The following is a 16,453-nucleotide window of genomic DNA, read 5'->3' as shown; positions in this document are numbered from 1 at the left end:
GGACTTGAGGTCATTTTTTGACTGTAGCTCGAGCACGAGGATTTCAGTTATGTGAGCACGTGCTTTTGGACTTATAAGTCCGGTAGTGTCCCTATTAGTGGAATTTGTGGCTCGATGAGTGATTGGATGGCTATGTGATGAGTACGATGTGACTGCGGGATGTGTTCGGATGGTTCGAAGGTGTTGAGATAAGTTGCTTCAGATGTAAAGGGACCATTGGGTGTTTGATTTTTGTTTTGATGTGACGTATAGTCTCGAGCCATGAGTGTATTGAAGGATCTTTCATGGTGCTTAACTGTGGAACAAATTAGATTCTCATGGGCTTGTCGATAGGTTCAGACTCAGGAAGATTAAGTGATTGTGTAGTAGTTGTGGCTGTGAAAGGGTATAGAGAGATGTTAGTTTGAGGCTAAGCCTGTGGGTTATGACCTGCAGGGTAATCTACGAGGTGTGACCCTTATGATGGTTGTGTGGAGAGTTTCTTGCTATTAGTGGGTTATGTGTGTTGCAATGTGGTTTGGATCGGCAGAGGAAGTTAACCTGACCGTCACGAGGATGAATGTGAGCTTAGCAGACGATTTGAGGTATTATATGGTTTGTGTTACATGAGCTTATAAAGGATTTAGTTGAATTTCAGTGCGGGATTATGGAAGTAATAGAGTATGGGTATTGTGAGTTATCGAATGTTTTGCTCTATGGATTTGAGCCAAGTAGGGGAGTCTGCTATAGACGATTTGATTGCATGGTTATGTGTTGTACTGGTTTCGGTTTGAGGCATACTTATGAATCAGTTATAACTTGCAAAAGTTAAGATTGGGAATGACTCGAGTAAGGGAATTTCTGGATACAGGGTATATTACACTTTATGGGTATATGGAAATCATGGAATACTTTGAGTTGTTATTCGTGACGGATGTAGTGCACATGGAGTAGGAATTTGCTTAGTTGTGTTAAGGTGGGGTTACTTCTTTGGGTGTCGTCGTGCTAATGGGGCATAGGTCGTTCGACTCATTTAGGCGGCGCCATTGAGATTTGGGCAGAATGGATGACTCTCGAGAAAGTTCCAATGGATTCAAGATTTATGTGTAGCAATTGTGAGTTTTTCCGAATTGGTATATGGCTAGGATCTGAGATTTACATTGGATGGTATCAAGACTTATGGTATTTCTATGTCATTATGGATCTTACATTTCGGTATTAGGATGGTGAAGGAAACGACTTTAGACTCATAGAACGTCTCTTCATAATGGGTATCTCGGTTGTGGTACTTTTAGGGTATTTAAGAGGGAATTCAGCGGCTTATGAGCCATAGGGCGGTGTGGTTCTATGCTAGGGGTGAGTTTTAGTTAAGGATCGTGGTGTTCTATCAAAGAGGAGTATTAACTTGAAGGCAATTCAGGAGAAACTCGGAGGAAACAGGATAACTTGGAAGTAGGTTTGATCAGTATGGTAATGGTATGCTCGGTCCTTTTGGTTCTTACGATGTGGGTTTCGAAGAGTTCTCGATTGTTTCTACCATAGTTTGAGATGGATATTTCCTACCAGCGTGAGAAACATGTTGCGTATTGTGATTTTCTCCTGGATGGGATCAAACGGAAGGTTTTTGGCTAATCAGGTATGTGTTCTTCTGGTGACTTAGAGATTGATTATGAGATTCTCGTACTTTTCATATAATCGCATGATAGATGTGGTGTGTTGTGTAGGATTGAGATTTTCATGTGCAAGGTCATGGTTCAGTTTTGAAGGGAAGGTCATGAATTCTTAGACAACATGGACGGTTCCAGATACCTAGATGAATGCTATTACTACTTGGTATTGCCTGAAGAGAGTGTATATTCAGAAGGCGCACTGAGTTTTGACTTACGGATGCTTCATGGGTATTGCGGTACTTTCCTGGTTGATCGACTGCTGATGTTCATATTTTGCTATGTGGCATGGAAGAATTATAAAAGTTTTTCTCGGGGTGATGATTATGTATGAGAGATGTGTTAGTCATTCGGGCGGTGGAGTTGGGATCAGATATGGTGACTCGTCTGTTCTACGGATTTGAAGACTGGGAGTTCTCAGAAGCAAATTGTTTCATGGTTGTGGACTGTGAAGATGTGGCCAAAGTTAGATAGATGGTGATACATGTTATGGTTAGATCATGGAGGACTTTGGAGGGTTATTTATCTATGTTTGAGTACACTTGAATTGTTGTGTATTGGGTGCACAAATTGCACGATTTGTGGATTAAGGTTGTATTAGTGTGGCATGTCAGTAGAGCGGCTGTATTTGATAAGATGAGATCGTCAGACCTAGAATGGGTGCTATCAGATTTGATTAGTATGTTTGGAGGAATAATATCGGGAGTCGCTTAGGATTTGACTTTGGTTCTAATTGGACGAGAGAGGGCTTCATGAATTGTTGGTATGATGAGTGGTTATTAGTTTCTGCATGTTTTTTCATCATTGGCAATGTACGAAGGTTTTAGAATGAGGTTTTGTTTGATATGAGGTTCATTACCGGTATTTGGTGTGTTTTGAGCAGCTGCTGTGGTCAAAAGTTATTGTTGTAAGCATCTGAGTTATGTGGTATATCATGTGATTACATCTTGGGTTATAGTTATGGCTCGATACAGCTTGTTCAGACTTATATAGTGTGTAGGTGCGAGATTCGGGTATTGTAAGGAATTCTGGATGTGGAAATTGGATTCTAAGGTTTACGATCTAAGGTTGGAGTAATGATCTTCAGTTATGTTTTGTTGTCAGGCTTATATGGATTAGGGTGATGTGGGATCACCCCCCCTCCCCCCCGGTATGTGCATGGTAAGGTTACACGGTAGTTTGATGGCCTTTGGAACGACTCTTGGCACGTTTGAGGACGAACGTATGTTTAAGTGAGGGAGAATGTAACGACCCGACCGGTTGTTTTGAGCATTTTCACTTTGCTCGGTAGTTTGAGGGCACGAGTATCTCCGTATGATGTATTATGACTTGTGTGAATCGTCGGTTTTGGTTTTCAGGTTATTCGGAATCGATTTGGAAGAATGAACTTCATGATTGAAACTTTAGGTTGGAAGAGTTGACAAAGTTTGACTTTTGTGTATTTGACCTCGGATCTGAGTTTTAATGATTTCGTTAGGTCCGGATGGTGATTTTGGACTTGGGCGTATGCCCGGATTTGCATTTGGAAGTTTCTTGAAGGTTATAGCGTTAATTGGCGAAAGTTGGCAATTTGGAGTTTTGGAATATTCATAAATTTGACCGGAAGTTGACTTGGGTGATATCGGGTTCGTATTTTGGTTTCGGGAGTTGAAATGGCTTTGTTATGTCATTTGAAACTTGTGTGCAAAATTCAAAGTCATTCCGAGTTGATTACATATGGTTCGACACGAGTTTTGAAAGTTGAAAGTTCAAAAGTTTATTAAGTTTGATTTGAGGTACGATTCGTGATTTTTATATTGTTTGATGTAATTTGAAGCTTCGAATAAGTTTGTTTCATATTTTATGACTTGCTGGTATGATTGAATGGGTTCCCGAGGGGCTCGAGTGTCTTTTAGATAATTGGTTGAGAAAGTAGTTAAGTTAAGGATTTGGAGTTTGACCATGGTCAATATCGGGTTAAGATGACATATTATCGGTGTTTTGAGTGCGCGAGCATTTTCGTAGCGTGTTTTATGATTGAAATGCTTATATGGGTTGTGTCTGGGAAGTTCTGAATGAGTTTTATTTTCTAAAACGAAAATTCTTTCGTTGCTGATTTTCTGGTGTAAAATAATTACAAAAAAGTTATTTTTTATCCCTTAAATTTCTATACTTCATTTAAAACTTCAAAACATCATATCTCCCTCATGTTAAGGCAAAATTGGGTGATTCAAAAGCCTAACTTGACTGAAATTTCACAAGAAATTCATTGGAAGTATCAAAAATGAGTTTTGGGATTATTTAGCATACGAAACAAGGAATAACAACTAGACAAAAAATATTTAATATCGAGGGTTTGTTCATTTGGTCATATTTTTAGTTGGGGAGCTCGGATTTGGGCACGTTTTGAGACGATTTTCACCATATTAATTGGAGTAAGTGTTCTCTACTCGGTTTTGGTTATAATTCGTGAATCTACTTTCGTTTTTTGTAATTGGATTCTGAATTTTAAAGAGAAAATTGGGGGGTTTTGTCAAAAGTTTCATAGACAGAAGTTTTGTGTTTTGAACATCAATTTAGAGTCGTATTTTGGTGAAATTAGTATGATTGGACTCGTAATTGAATGAGTTATCGAATTTTATAAGTTTTATCTAAACATGGTGCTGAGAGTATGAAACCCTGAATTGCATGTTATGTGATTGATGTTGAGATGACGGGCGTGTGGGCGTATGGGCGTGCACCGTGTGAATTGTGATTAAGTCGATTCCATGGAACTGTGTAGCTATCTTCTCTGGATATTTTCACTGTACTCTATGTGTTAGAATACCTGAGCTGTAATTCATGCTAGAAATCATGCTTAGGCATATATTGGTATTATTGGGACTCACTGAGGTCATTTCTGTTGTTGAGTTACATGTTTAAATTGAAGTTTCGCACTCAGTCATATTTATTCATTGCATATCATATCTTAGTCTCTGTTGCTATTTATTGATACATCATATCATCAATTTTGGGCTAGTTTCATGACATTGTGAGCTCGAGTGACTGGAGAGTTTGATGACCGAGTGAGGCCGAGGGCCTGATTGTGATTGATATTTATGGGATCCGGCTGCACGCCGCAATATGCTTTATTGATTTATGCCTAGGTCTGGCTTATTATAGTGCTTGGGTTGAAAGAGCCCCTCCGGAGTCTGTACATACCCCTAGTGAGCCCAGTTGATTTATATTGAGGGATAGATCTTCCCTGGGCATGGATCTTGCCCGAATCATTTATATTTGGGGATGGATCTTCCCCTGGGATGGATTGGACTTATACAGTACTAGTGACTGATTGTCAGTTGATATATATATATTTGGAATGGATCTTCCCTGGGCTCGATTTGCCATGTACAGTACTGAGTGACTGAGCATGTCGAGTGATTGAGCATGATGAGTGGAAATTGTGAGACTATGAGCTTGAGTACTCTGAGAGTGTGAGTACACGAGTTCATCACTAAGATACATTGCTTTTGACATACGTACTTGAGATACATGCATAGAGATGCATTTCTTTCTACTACCCGATTTTAGTGACATTCATAATTTCACCTCCATAGTGACATATAGGCATAGCGATGTACTTTCCGCATGCTATCTACCTCTTGTTCATAGTAGCTCTAGACTTATGAAAGTTCTGTTCATGTATATTTGAAATAGATGATCTACTTTATTTCATAACAGCTTTGTAAATTCTAAATCTTAGACGCTCATGATTTGTAACACCACTCATTGGGGAATGTATTAGATTCAGATATTTTCTTTCACTTAATTGTCTTATTAAATTTTATTGAAATTTGATAGTTGTTAATTGGCTTACCTAGCGGGTTGGGTTAGGTGCCATCACGACTAGTCGGATTTTGGATCGTGACAAGTTACCGTTGTGGTGTAATCATACTACGCTTCTGTATATGTTTTTATAGATCTAGGTACTTCTACCCCTGCCGGACGCTAGTGAGTTGCTTCAGACATCGCAAATACTTCACAATATGCATGTTTGACGCTTGCATGCCTCGTAGTCACCTTCTAGTGATCATATGCTATTATTTCTGTTGTTTCCAAATAGTATCATAATAGAGATTCCTAGTATTTTTTAATAGAGTTTATGACTCTGTACCACCGGTTTTGGGATTGTATGATTATGGTTACGCTTAGATTTTATTATGTTATTTATCAGTTTAAATGAACAACTTAGTCGTTAATTCTACTAAATTCTCAATGTGTGTTAGGCTGATATAGTCTTAGAGATTAGGTGCCATCACGATTCCTAAGGTGGAATTTTGGAGTTGTGACAGTATATTAAACGGTATACCCAATATTCTGCTATACCATGATTACTATTGAATGACAATATTCTCAATATTCTTGGTATACTATACATTGGTATACCATGATTAGTGTTAAATCATGGTATACTTTGTTAAAGTACGTTAAATGGTATACCTAATATTCTTGGTATACTATAACTACTGTTGAATCATGATACTCTTAATATTCTTAGGATACTATACATTGGTATACCATAATTAGCATAGCATACCAAATTTTAGGATTCACCGATTTAACTACAAAGAAGAAAAAACGGTTACAAAGAGTGACAAAACTTTTATTTTAATTTCATTAGAAATTGCAAAACAAAAAAAGTCATCTATAAATATAAAACAAAAAAATTAAGAAGAATGACATTGTAATTATCGATAACTATAATCGATTAATGATTGCATAGAAAGCATTCCATTACTAATTTTAGGACTAGGTTATTTATTTAGAAAGAACAAAAATAAAAATAAAAGTGGAATAAAGTGATAAAATATTTAACGGGAAAATTTATTGAAAAAATATTTAAAAAACTAAGATAAATAATAATAATAATAATAATAGTAAGATAAAAAAGTGATAGATATTTTGAACGAAGAGATTTTACTTTAAAAAATTAAATCCAAAATTTCTTAGAAAAATGCAAAGAAAAACAATTATCTACAAATATTAAATAAGAAATTTAAAAAATCAAAAAGAGTAACATGGTAATTCTTGGTAATCATAATCGATTACTGATTGTGTAGAAAGTATCCCAATATAAATTTTAAGATTCAATTATTTATTTAATAAATATATAAATAATAAAAGTAAAAGAAAGTGATAACAGTTTTTGGAGGAAGAATTGTACTGAAAAATAATTAAGATAAAAAATAATAATATAAAATAAAAAAAGTGAAAATATTTTGGATGAAGAGGTTTTGGTTGAAAGAATAAAATTAAGAAAAATAAAAAAACAAACTGAAAAATAAATATACAAGATAAAAAAATAAACTAAAAAAGAGTGAAGGAGTTATTACTAGAAAGAATAAAAGAAGAATAAAAAAATAATAACAACAAAAAAGGAAAAATAAATAAATAAATAAATAAATAAGAGTGCATAATTTTATTAGAAAAAAAGTGAAGAAAATAACAACAAAATATGAAGAAAAAAAATTAAAAAAATAAAAAATACAAAAAAAAAACGTGAATAAAAAAAAGGAGAATGACCTTTGGTGAAGCCTAGGCATAAAAAGGAGGGAACAACCTAGTCTTAAGATCTTCGAAAGGGGCATGCTTTGTCGTTTTTTAAAAAAAGGAATATTTTGGTCATTAAGTCTTTAAAAACATCTCTAAGTGTCATTTTCTCAAACAACAATTGAATGGAGTAGTTCAAGACCTTTTACAAGTAAATTTCCTTGGAATCTCTAATCTAAGAAAAGGATCGACTGCTAATTAACTCTTCCAATGTAATGACCAGATCGGTCGTTTTGTGTATTTGAGTCCCGTTTCCCCTTTTGAATCTTTCCGTATGTGAATTTGTATTTTATGACTTGCATGCATGGTTAGTCTCGTTTCGGGGAGGTGTTGTTACAAGTATGGTTTTGATTGTTATAGAGGAACATCATTCTTATTTTGATTTGGTTCTACTTATCGGGGTGAGCCCTCTTATCTTGCTTCACATATGGGTGAGTTTCGTGATTTTGTACTCTGCTTATGTGTTTACCCCTGAGATTCTATAGTGGTATCACGTGTCTATCGTTCTGTTTTATTCATTATTGAGAGCTGTGAAACTGGAAGTGACTTTTTGTTACCCATTACAGAAGGTTTTGATGTGATTTCTGGGTGGTTGGTTATGATTTGTGATTTAGATACTCTACCGGTGTGGGGGTTTAGTATGTGTTGTGATTTTGTTAGCGGAATTTAATTAGTGGAAGGGTTCGGTTGGTATGATGTGTATACTACTTGTGATTCAGAGCTGAGGATGAGATCCTCGCGTTTTCATGTGGTTTGATATGTTTGAACCGAGTTGTGTGTCGCGGTGAAGTTATATTAGGATGATATCCTTGTGATTAGTTGATATGTTTTGATCCTCCCTTGTGGAATTGATTCGTAAGTATGGTACTGATAGGGAGTTGTGCCTGTCGGGCTTGTTTGATAGTTCTCTCATGTGTTTCTCTTTGCATATTCAGTCATTTTCACATTGTGCTTATTGGGTTTTAGCTTGCGAGGTGGGTGCCCAGGTGGCATTAGAGGTGACTTGTTGATTCGGGTGAATGGTTATGAGGTCTTCATGTTTCTTGCATCGTTGTCACTATTGTGAAGGTTTGGGACGAGGTTTTAGTGGATATGAGGTTATTTGTCGGTGTTGCATTTAATTATGGTGGCCAAAGTTATTGTTATAGGCATACATGTGATGTGTTACATTGTGTGGTTGTACCTTGTGGATGTAGGTATGAGTTGTTGAAGTTGGTTGAGGCTGATACCGTGTGTTGATGTGGGAATCAGGTCTTTGGGAAATGATACAATGGTGAAAAATTTGGTTCTAAGGCTTATTAGTGTTGGTGGAAGGAAATATCTTCAGTTGAGATGGTCTTGTTGGGCTTATGTGGATTGGGGTGATGTGGGGTCACCCGCGAGTATATGTATGGTGAGTACATTCAGTGATTAATGACTTCAGAATGGTTCTTGGCACATTCGAGGACGAACGTTTGTTTAAATAGGGGAGTATGTAATGACTTGGCCGGTCGGTTTGAGAATTAGTATCCCATTCAGTGGCTTAAGGTCTCGAGTAGCTTCGTGCTATGTATTAAGACTTGCGTGCGTGGCCGGGTTCAGTTTTTTAAATGATTCGAGATCAATTTGGAAGAAAGATTCTTGTTTAAGAAGCTTAAGCAGTAAGAATTGACCGGAGTTGGACTTTTATGTAGACGACTCTGCAATGTTGTTTTGATGATTCCAATAGCTTCGTGTGGTGATTTTGGACTTAGAGTATGTCCGGATTTGGATTTGGAGGTCCGTAGGTTGATTTGATGTATTTTGGCGAAAGTTGGAAATATAAGATTTGGAAGTTTGAGAGGTTTGACTAGGAGTTGACTTTGTTGATATCGGGCTCAGATTGAGATTTCGAGAGTTGAATTTGCTTTGTTATGTCATTTGCGACTTCCACGCAAAACTTGAGGTTATTCGGGGTTGATTTGATATGTTTCAGTGCGAATTGTAGAAGTTAAAAATTCATAAGTTCATTAAGTTCGATTTGAGGTGCGATTCATAATTTTGACATTGTTTGATGTGATTTAAGACCTTGAGTAGGTCCGCGTTATGTTATGGAACTAGTTGGTATGTTCGGACAGGGTCCCGGGGGCCCCGGGCGAGTTTCAGATCAATTGGATCATATTCGGTGAGGTTGGTTTAGGCAGAGTTCTGGTGTGGTCGCACCTGCGGACCACTGGGCGTAGGTGCGCAGATGTTGGCGTAGTAGCACATTTTGTGCAGGCCAGGTAAGTCCGCAGATGAGGATAATGGATCGCATCTGCGGAAGTGCAGGAGCGGGCTGTGAGGCGCATAAGCGAGGTAGTCTCACAGAAGCGGAAGGATTGTCGCAGAAGCGGAGATGTTTTTTGCAGGTGCGATGGTCGGGCTTCTGTGGTTTTTGTAGAAGAGAGTTTTTGGTGGCAAAAGCGACGCTGCAGAAGCGGCTAATGTTTCGTAGATGCGAAAAGATCTGGGCGGAAGCATATATTCGAGGGTTTGGCCATTTTTATCATATTTTGAGTTGTAGACTTCGGATTTGGGCCATATTTGAGGGGTTCTTCATGTGGTTGATTGGGATAAGTGGTCTTTATCCTGAATTGATTTTATTTCATGATAAATAATTATTTTTATAATTAAAGTAGTGAATTGAATGAGAGAAAATGGGATTGTTTGTAAAATCTTTCAAAAATATAAAATGAGGATTTGAAGGATGATTTGATATCGGAATTTGATAAAATGGTTGGACTTGTATCGGAGTGGGTATTTGGATTTTGTAAATTTCGTAGTGTTCCGAGGTGCGGGCCCGGGGTTGACTTTTTAGTTTTAATTAAAGATCGAAGCTTTATTATCCGGAATCATTTTTTATGATTTTATTTATGTTATGAAGTTATTTTGGCTAGATTTGAGCCGTCCAGAGGTTGTTTCGCACGAGAAGGTCATTTTAGAATATCAGTACTTCTCTGAGGTAAGTATCTTGCCTAATTTGTTGTGGGGGAACTACCCCTTAAGATTTGAGTCATTTGTGTTAATTGTGTCGGGTAAAGGTCGTGTACGCGAGGTGACGAGTATGTACTCGGGTTTATTTGTGGGAATTTGACCATTTTAGGCTCTTAGATTCTTATGTTCATTAAAAATGAAGTTTTCTTATCATGTCAAATCATCCTTTTACTAAAATCACCCTTACGTGTCTTATTTGGAGTTGATTGATTCATGTTCTACCCTTCTTGACAATAAACTCTTATGCGCTTTAGTTGAAGTTCTCGTCTCTTTTATTGCCATGTTGTCTTCTCCGTAATTGCTTAACCTTAATTTAAGTTTTGTTATCCCTTTCATTGTTGACTTATTCTTATTTGGAATCACTAATTTGTGCTATCTCTCTTATCGTCGAGTTATACTTATGTGGAATCGTTGCTATACATTATCTCTCCCCTTGTTGAGCTATTCTTGTTGAAACCATTATTACCTGTTATGTCTTTCATTGTGAGCTCATTCTTCCGTTTCTTTGTGTTCTGTAGCTCTTATGTTGATTTACTTGCCGTACTCTCGTGTTATTATTGTTGTTGTTGATGTACTCAGTATTGTTGAGTCGAGGGCTATGCGTGGTTGTTGTGTTGAAACTGTTTTGAGGAAAAGTTATGGTATTTAGGCACATGTGGTGAAAGACCTTATGTTGTGTTGTTATGCTTTTGGCACACGTGGTATTGTTGAGAAGATTGTCGGGGTGTTCGCACGTGAGTTGTCTGTGCTACTGTTATTATTGATATTTGCACATGCGGCGAGACAAGGCAGGCTATATATGTGGGTTTATGCATGTGGAGAGATACGGTGGGAATATTATTATACGCGTGTGGCGAGATAAGGCGGGTATTTACTTTATTGTTGCGTACGTGGCGAGACAGGTAGGCTAAGTCGGAGATGATTTGTGATGACTTGCGATGGCCTGGGGGCATTGTTATTGATGATATTGTGTGGTGGTGTGCCTACCTTGTGTGAGTTATTCATTATACATTTTGTGGTGATGGTTTCCTATGTGCCATTCATTTCCTCTACTCTTACTTGTTGACTTGAGTTGTGATAGAACACTTGCACAAGCATACACGTAATTAATCACCCATATCGGTTTAAGAAGATGCATTCTGATGTTATTGACCATTTACATGTACTCTCATTTACTTGCCTTCTGTGTGAGAGTTGTCCTATTGGCACGTGGGTTGTTCGTGCGGTCATGAGTCATTGTTATTGTTGGCATGTGAGATATCAATGCGGATATGAGTTACTGTCACTCCCTTGGCACGTGAGTCGTCTGTGCGGTTATGAATTGTAATGTGGACACAAGATGCCAAGTGATTAGGGTTCATGAGTTGGGACCCGTGAAATGTGATTATGAGGTGAAGTACCTCGGGGAAAAATTCTTGAACAAATCTTGTGTCGAAGCGGTTGCTCTTATTAAGTTGTTACTTGTATTCTCTACTTGGTTTCACCGGACTTAAACCGTGTTCATCTTACTTCATGGCATTACTACACATTACTCCCTGTTGCTAGTTGTTGTTTCTAATATCCTGTTGCGAGTATAGCTTTGTTATCTTTACCATACTTAGTTTTATATTGACATTGTTTTCCTTGTTAGTTTCACATTCATACTTGTATAGGTTGTTAAGTCTAGTAGGTGTCTTGACTGCCCCTCGTCACTAATCCGCCGAGGTTAGTCTTGATATTTACTGGGTACCGCAGTGGTGTACTTATGCTACACTTGCTTCACATTTTTATGTAGATCCAGGTACTTCGGAGTAGGTTGATCACTAGCTAGTTGTCCGGGTTTGCTGTGGGGACTTAAGGTATACCTGTCGTCGCGTTCGCAGGCCTCAGAGTCACCTTTTGATTTTGTACTTGTACTGTCCTTTTCTATTTCGGAATAGTTGTACTTAGAAGCTTTATCTTAGTAAACTCAGTATAGCTTATGACTTGTATTACCGGTTTTGTGTATTGTATTGCACTCGGGAGTATTGGTTCACTATGAAAATTTCAATTTCATGCTTAATAGTTGTTTCTAGTTAAATTCTGTGATTTATTTCAGTAAGTGTTAGGCTTACTTAGTCTTGGTGACTAGGTGCCTTCACGACATCCTACTGTGGGAAATTGGGGTCGTGACAAGTTGGTATTAGAGCTCTAGGTTCATAGGTGCTACGAGTCATAAGCGAGTCTAGTAGAGTCTTGCGGATCGGTACAGAGATGTCTCTACTTATCTTCGAGAGGCTACGGAACTACTAGGACAGTTTCACTTCTTTCATTCCTATCATGCGAGTTTATTGATCTCGGAGTCTGAGCCTTCGTCACTCTATTCTCTCATAGATGGTGAGGACATGAGTTGTAGTTACTGATGACGCTGCCCCCAGAGCCAGTATTGCTAGGGGTCGAGGCAGAGGTCGAGGATGAGTACATGTTGCAGCTAGAGCACCTGTAAGGGCAACAGCTGAGGAGCTGCCACTAGCTCCGATTGGGGGAAAGGTACCGGAGGTGCCTGTTATTACCCTGGAACGTGAAGAGACTTTAGCATAGTTCCTGAGCATTTTGGCACATTGGCTCAGGTGGGGTTGATTCCGATTGCGCCAGCTACATCGCAGACCGGGGGAGGAGCTCAGACTCCTACCGCCTGTACTCCAGAGTAGCGAGTCCATGTTGGTCAGGTTCCAGGTGTCATGCTGGCACAACCTGTTATTGTAGTTCGGCCCGTGGGTAGAGATATTGTTTTGGGCATACCTGTGATGTGTTATGTTGTGTGGTTGTACCTTATGGGTTTAGGTATAAGTTGTTATAGTTGGTTGAGGCTGATACCGTGTGTTGATATGTGAATCGGGTCTTTGGGAAATGATCTGATGGTGAAATATTTGGTTCTAAGGCTTATTAGTGTTGGTAGAAGGAAATATCTTCAGTTGAGATGGTTTTGTCAGGCTTATGTAGATTGGGGTGATGTGGGGTCACCCGCAAGTATATGTATAGTGATTGATGACTTCGGAATGGTTCTTGGCACATTCGAGGACGAACGTTTGTTTAAAAGGTGGAGGATGTAATGACTCGGGCGGTCGTTTTGAGAATTAGCATCCCATTCGGTGGCGTAAGGTTTCGAGCAGCTTCGTGCTATGTATTATGACTTGCGTGTGTAACCAGGTTCGGTTTTCGGATGATTAGAGATCAATTTGGAAGAAGGATTATTATTTTAGAAGCTTAAGCGGTAAAGTTGACCGGAGATTGACTATTGTGTAAACGACTCCGAAATGGTGTTTTGATGATTCCAATAGCTTCGTGTGGTAATTTTGGACTTAGGCATGTGTCCGGATTTGGAGGTTCGTAGGTTGATTTGAAGCATTTTGGCAAAAGTTGGAAAGTTAAAGGTTTGAAAGGTTGAGAGGTTTGACCGGGAGTTGACTTTGTTGATATCAGGCTCATATTGTGATTCCAAGAGTTGGATTAGCTCCGTTATGTCATTTGGGAATTGCACGCAAAATTTGAGGTTATTCCGGGTTGATTTGATATGTTTCGGCGCGAGTTGTAGAAGTTGAAAGTTCATAAGTTTATTAAGTTCGATTTGAGGTGCGATTTGTAGTATTGATGTTGTTTGATGTGATTTGAGACCTCGAGCAGGTCCGCATTACGTTATGGAACTATGGAACTAGTTGGTATGTTCGGACAGGGCCCCGGGTGCGTTTCGAACGAGTTTCAGATCAATTGGATCATATTGGGTGAGACTGGTTTGGGCAGAGTTCTAGTGTGGTCTCACCTGCGGACCACTAGGCGCAAGTGCGATGGTCGCAGGTGCGGAGATCTTGGCATTAAAGCACATTTTGTTCAGGCCAGGTAAGTCCGCAGATGCGGAGAATGGATCGTATCCATGGAAGCGCAGGAGCGGGCTATGAGGCACAGAAGCGAGGTAGTCTCGCAGAAGCGGAAGGTTTGTCGCACCTGCGAAGTCGCAGAAGCGGAGATGTTTTTCGCAGGTGCAATAGTCGGGATTCAGTTGTTTTCGCTGCAACGAGTTTTTGGTCGCAAAAGTGGCACCGCAGAAGCGCCTAATGTTTCACAGATGTGAAAAGGTGTGGGAAGAAGCATATATTCGAGGGTTTGGCCATTGTTATCATATTTTGATTTGTAGACTTCGAATTTGGGAATTTATTTTAGGGGTTCTTCATATGGTTTATTGGGCTAAGTATTCTTTATCCAGAATTGATTATGCTTCATGATTCGAAAATTATTTTTATCATTAAAGTAGTGAATTGAATGAGAGAAAATGGGAATTTAATAAAATCTTTCAAAAATGTAAAATGAGGATTTGAAGGATGATTTGATATCGGAATTTGGTAATTTTGGTATGGTTGGACTTGTATTGGAGTGGGAGTTCAAATTTTGTGAGTTTCGCCGGGTTCCGAGGTGCGAGCCCGGGGTTGACTGTTTAGTTTTAATTAAAGATCGAAGCTTTATTATCCGAAATCGTTTCCTATGAGTTTTATTTATGTTATGAAGTTATTTTGGCTAGATTTGAGCCGTCCGGAGGTTGTTTCGCACCAGAAGGTCATTTTAGAGTATCATTCTAGCTTCTTTGAGGTAAGTATCTTGCCTAACTTTGTGTGGGGGAACTACCCCTTAGGATTTGAGTCATTTGTGTTAATTGTGTCGTGTGAAGGCATGTACGTGAGGTGACGAGTACATCCTCGGGCTTATTTGTGGGAATTTGACTGTTTTAGGCTCTTAGGTTCTTATGTTCATTAAAGATGAAGTTGTCTTATTATGTTAAATCATCCATTTACTAAACTTACCCTTACGTGCCTTATTTGGAGTTGATTGATTCATGTTCTACCCGTGTTGCCAATAAACTCGTAGGTGCCTTAGTTGAAGTTGTAGTCTCTTTTATTTCCCTGTTGTCTTCTTCGTAATTGCTTAACCTTAATTGAAGTTTTGTTATCCCTTTCATTGTTGACTTATCCTTATTTGGAATCATTGATTCGTGTTATCTCTCTTATCGTCGAGTTGTACTTATGTGGAATCGTTGTTATACATTATCTCTCCCCATGTTGAGCTATTCTTGTTGAAACCATTATTACTTGTTATGTCTTTCATTGTGAGCTCGTTTTTCAGTTTCTTTATGTTCTGTAGCTCTTGTGTTGATTTACTTGCCGTACTCTCGTGTTTTATTGTTGTTGATGATGTACTCAGTATTGTTGAGCCGAGGGTTATGCGTGGTTGTGGTGTTGAAACTATTTTGAGGAAAAGTTATGGTATTTAGGCACATGTGGTGAAAGACCTTATGTTGTGTTGTTATGCTCTTGGCACACGTGGTATTGTTGAGAGGATTGTTGGGGTGTTCGCACGTGAGTTGTCTGTGCTACTGTTATTATTGATATATGCACATGCGGCGAGACAAGGCGAGCTATATATGTGGGTTTGTGCATCTGGAGAGACACGGTGGGAATATTATTATACGCGTGTGGCGAGATAAGGTGGGTATTTACTTTATTGTTGCGTACGTGGCGAGACAAGGTGGGCTAAGTCGGAGATGATTTGTGATGACTTGTGATGACCTAGGGGCATTGTTATTGATGATATTTGTGTGGTGGTGTTCCTACCTTGTGTGAGTTATTCATTATACATTTTGTGGTGATGATTTCCTATGTGCCATTCATTGCCTCTGCTCTTACTTGTTGACTTGAGTTGTGATATAACACTTGCACAAGCATACACGTAATTAATCGCCCATATCGGTTTAAGAAGATGAATTCTGATATTATTGACCATTTACATGTACTCTCGTTTACTTGCCTTTTGTGTGAGAGTTGTCCTATTGGCACGTGAGTTGTCCTGTTGGCACGTGAGTTGTCCGTGCAGTCATGAGTCATTGTTATTGTTGGCATGTGAGTGGTCCGTGCGGATATGAGATACTGTCACTCCCTTGGCACGTGAGTCGTCTGTGCGGTTATGAATTGTAATGTTGGAACAAGATAGCAAGTGATTAGGGTTCATGAATTGAGACCCATGAAATGTGATTATGAGGCGAAGTACCTTGGGAAAAAATCCTTGAACAAATCTTGTGTGGAAGCGGTTGCTCTTATTGAGTTGTTACTTGTTTTCTCTACTTGGTTTCACCAGACTTAAACTGTGTTCAGCTTACTTCTCGGCATTACTACTTGTTGCTCCCTGTTGCTAGTTGTTTCTAGTGTCATTTTGCGAGTATAGCTTTGTTATTTTTACCATGC

This window comes from Nicotiana tabacum, chromosome 13, assembly GCF_000715075.1.
Source record: "Nicotiana tabacum cultivar K326 chromosome 13, ASM71507v2, whole genome shotgun sequence".
Classification (NCBI taxonomy): domain Eukaryota; kingdom Viridiplantae; phylum Streptophyta; class Magnoliopsida; order Solanales; family Solanaceae; genus Nicotiana; species Nicotiana tabacum.
This window is presented reverse-complemented; position numbering follows the sequence as displayed.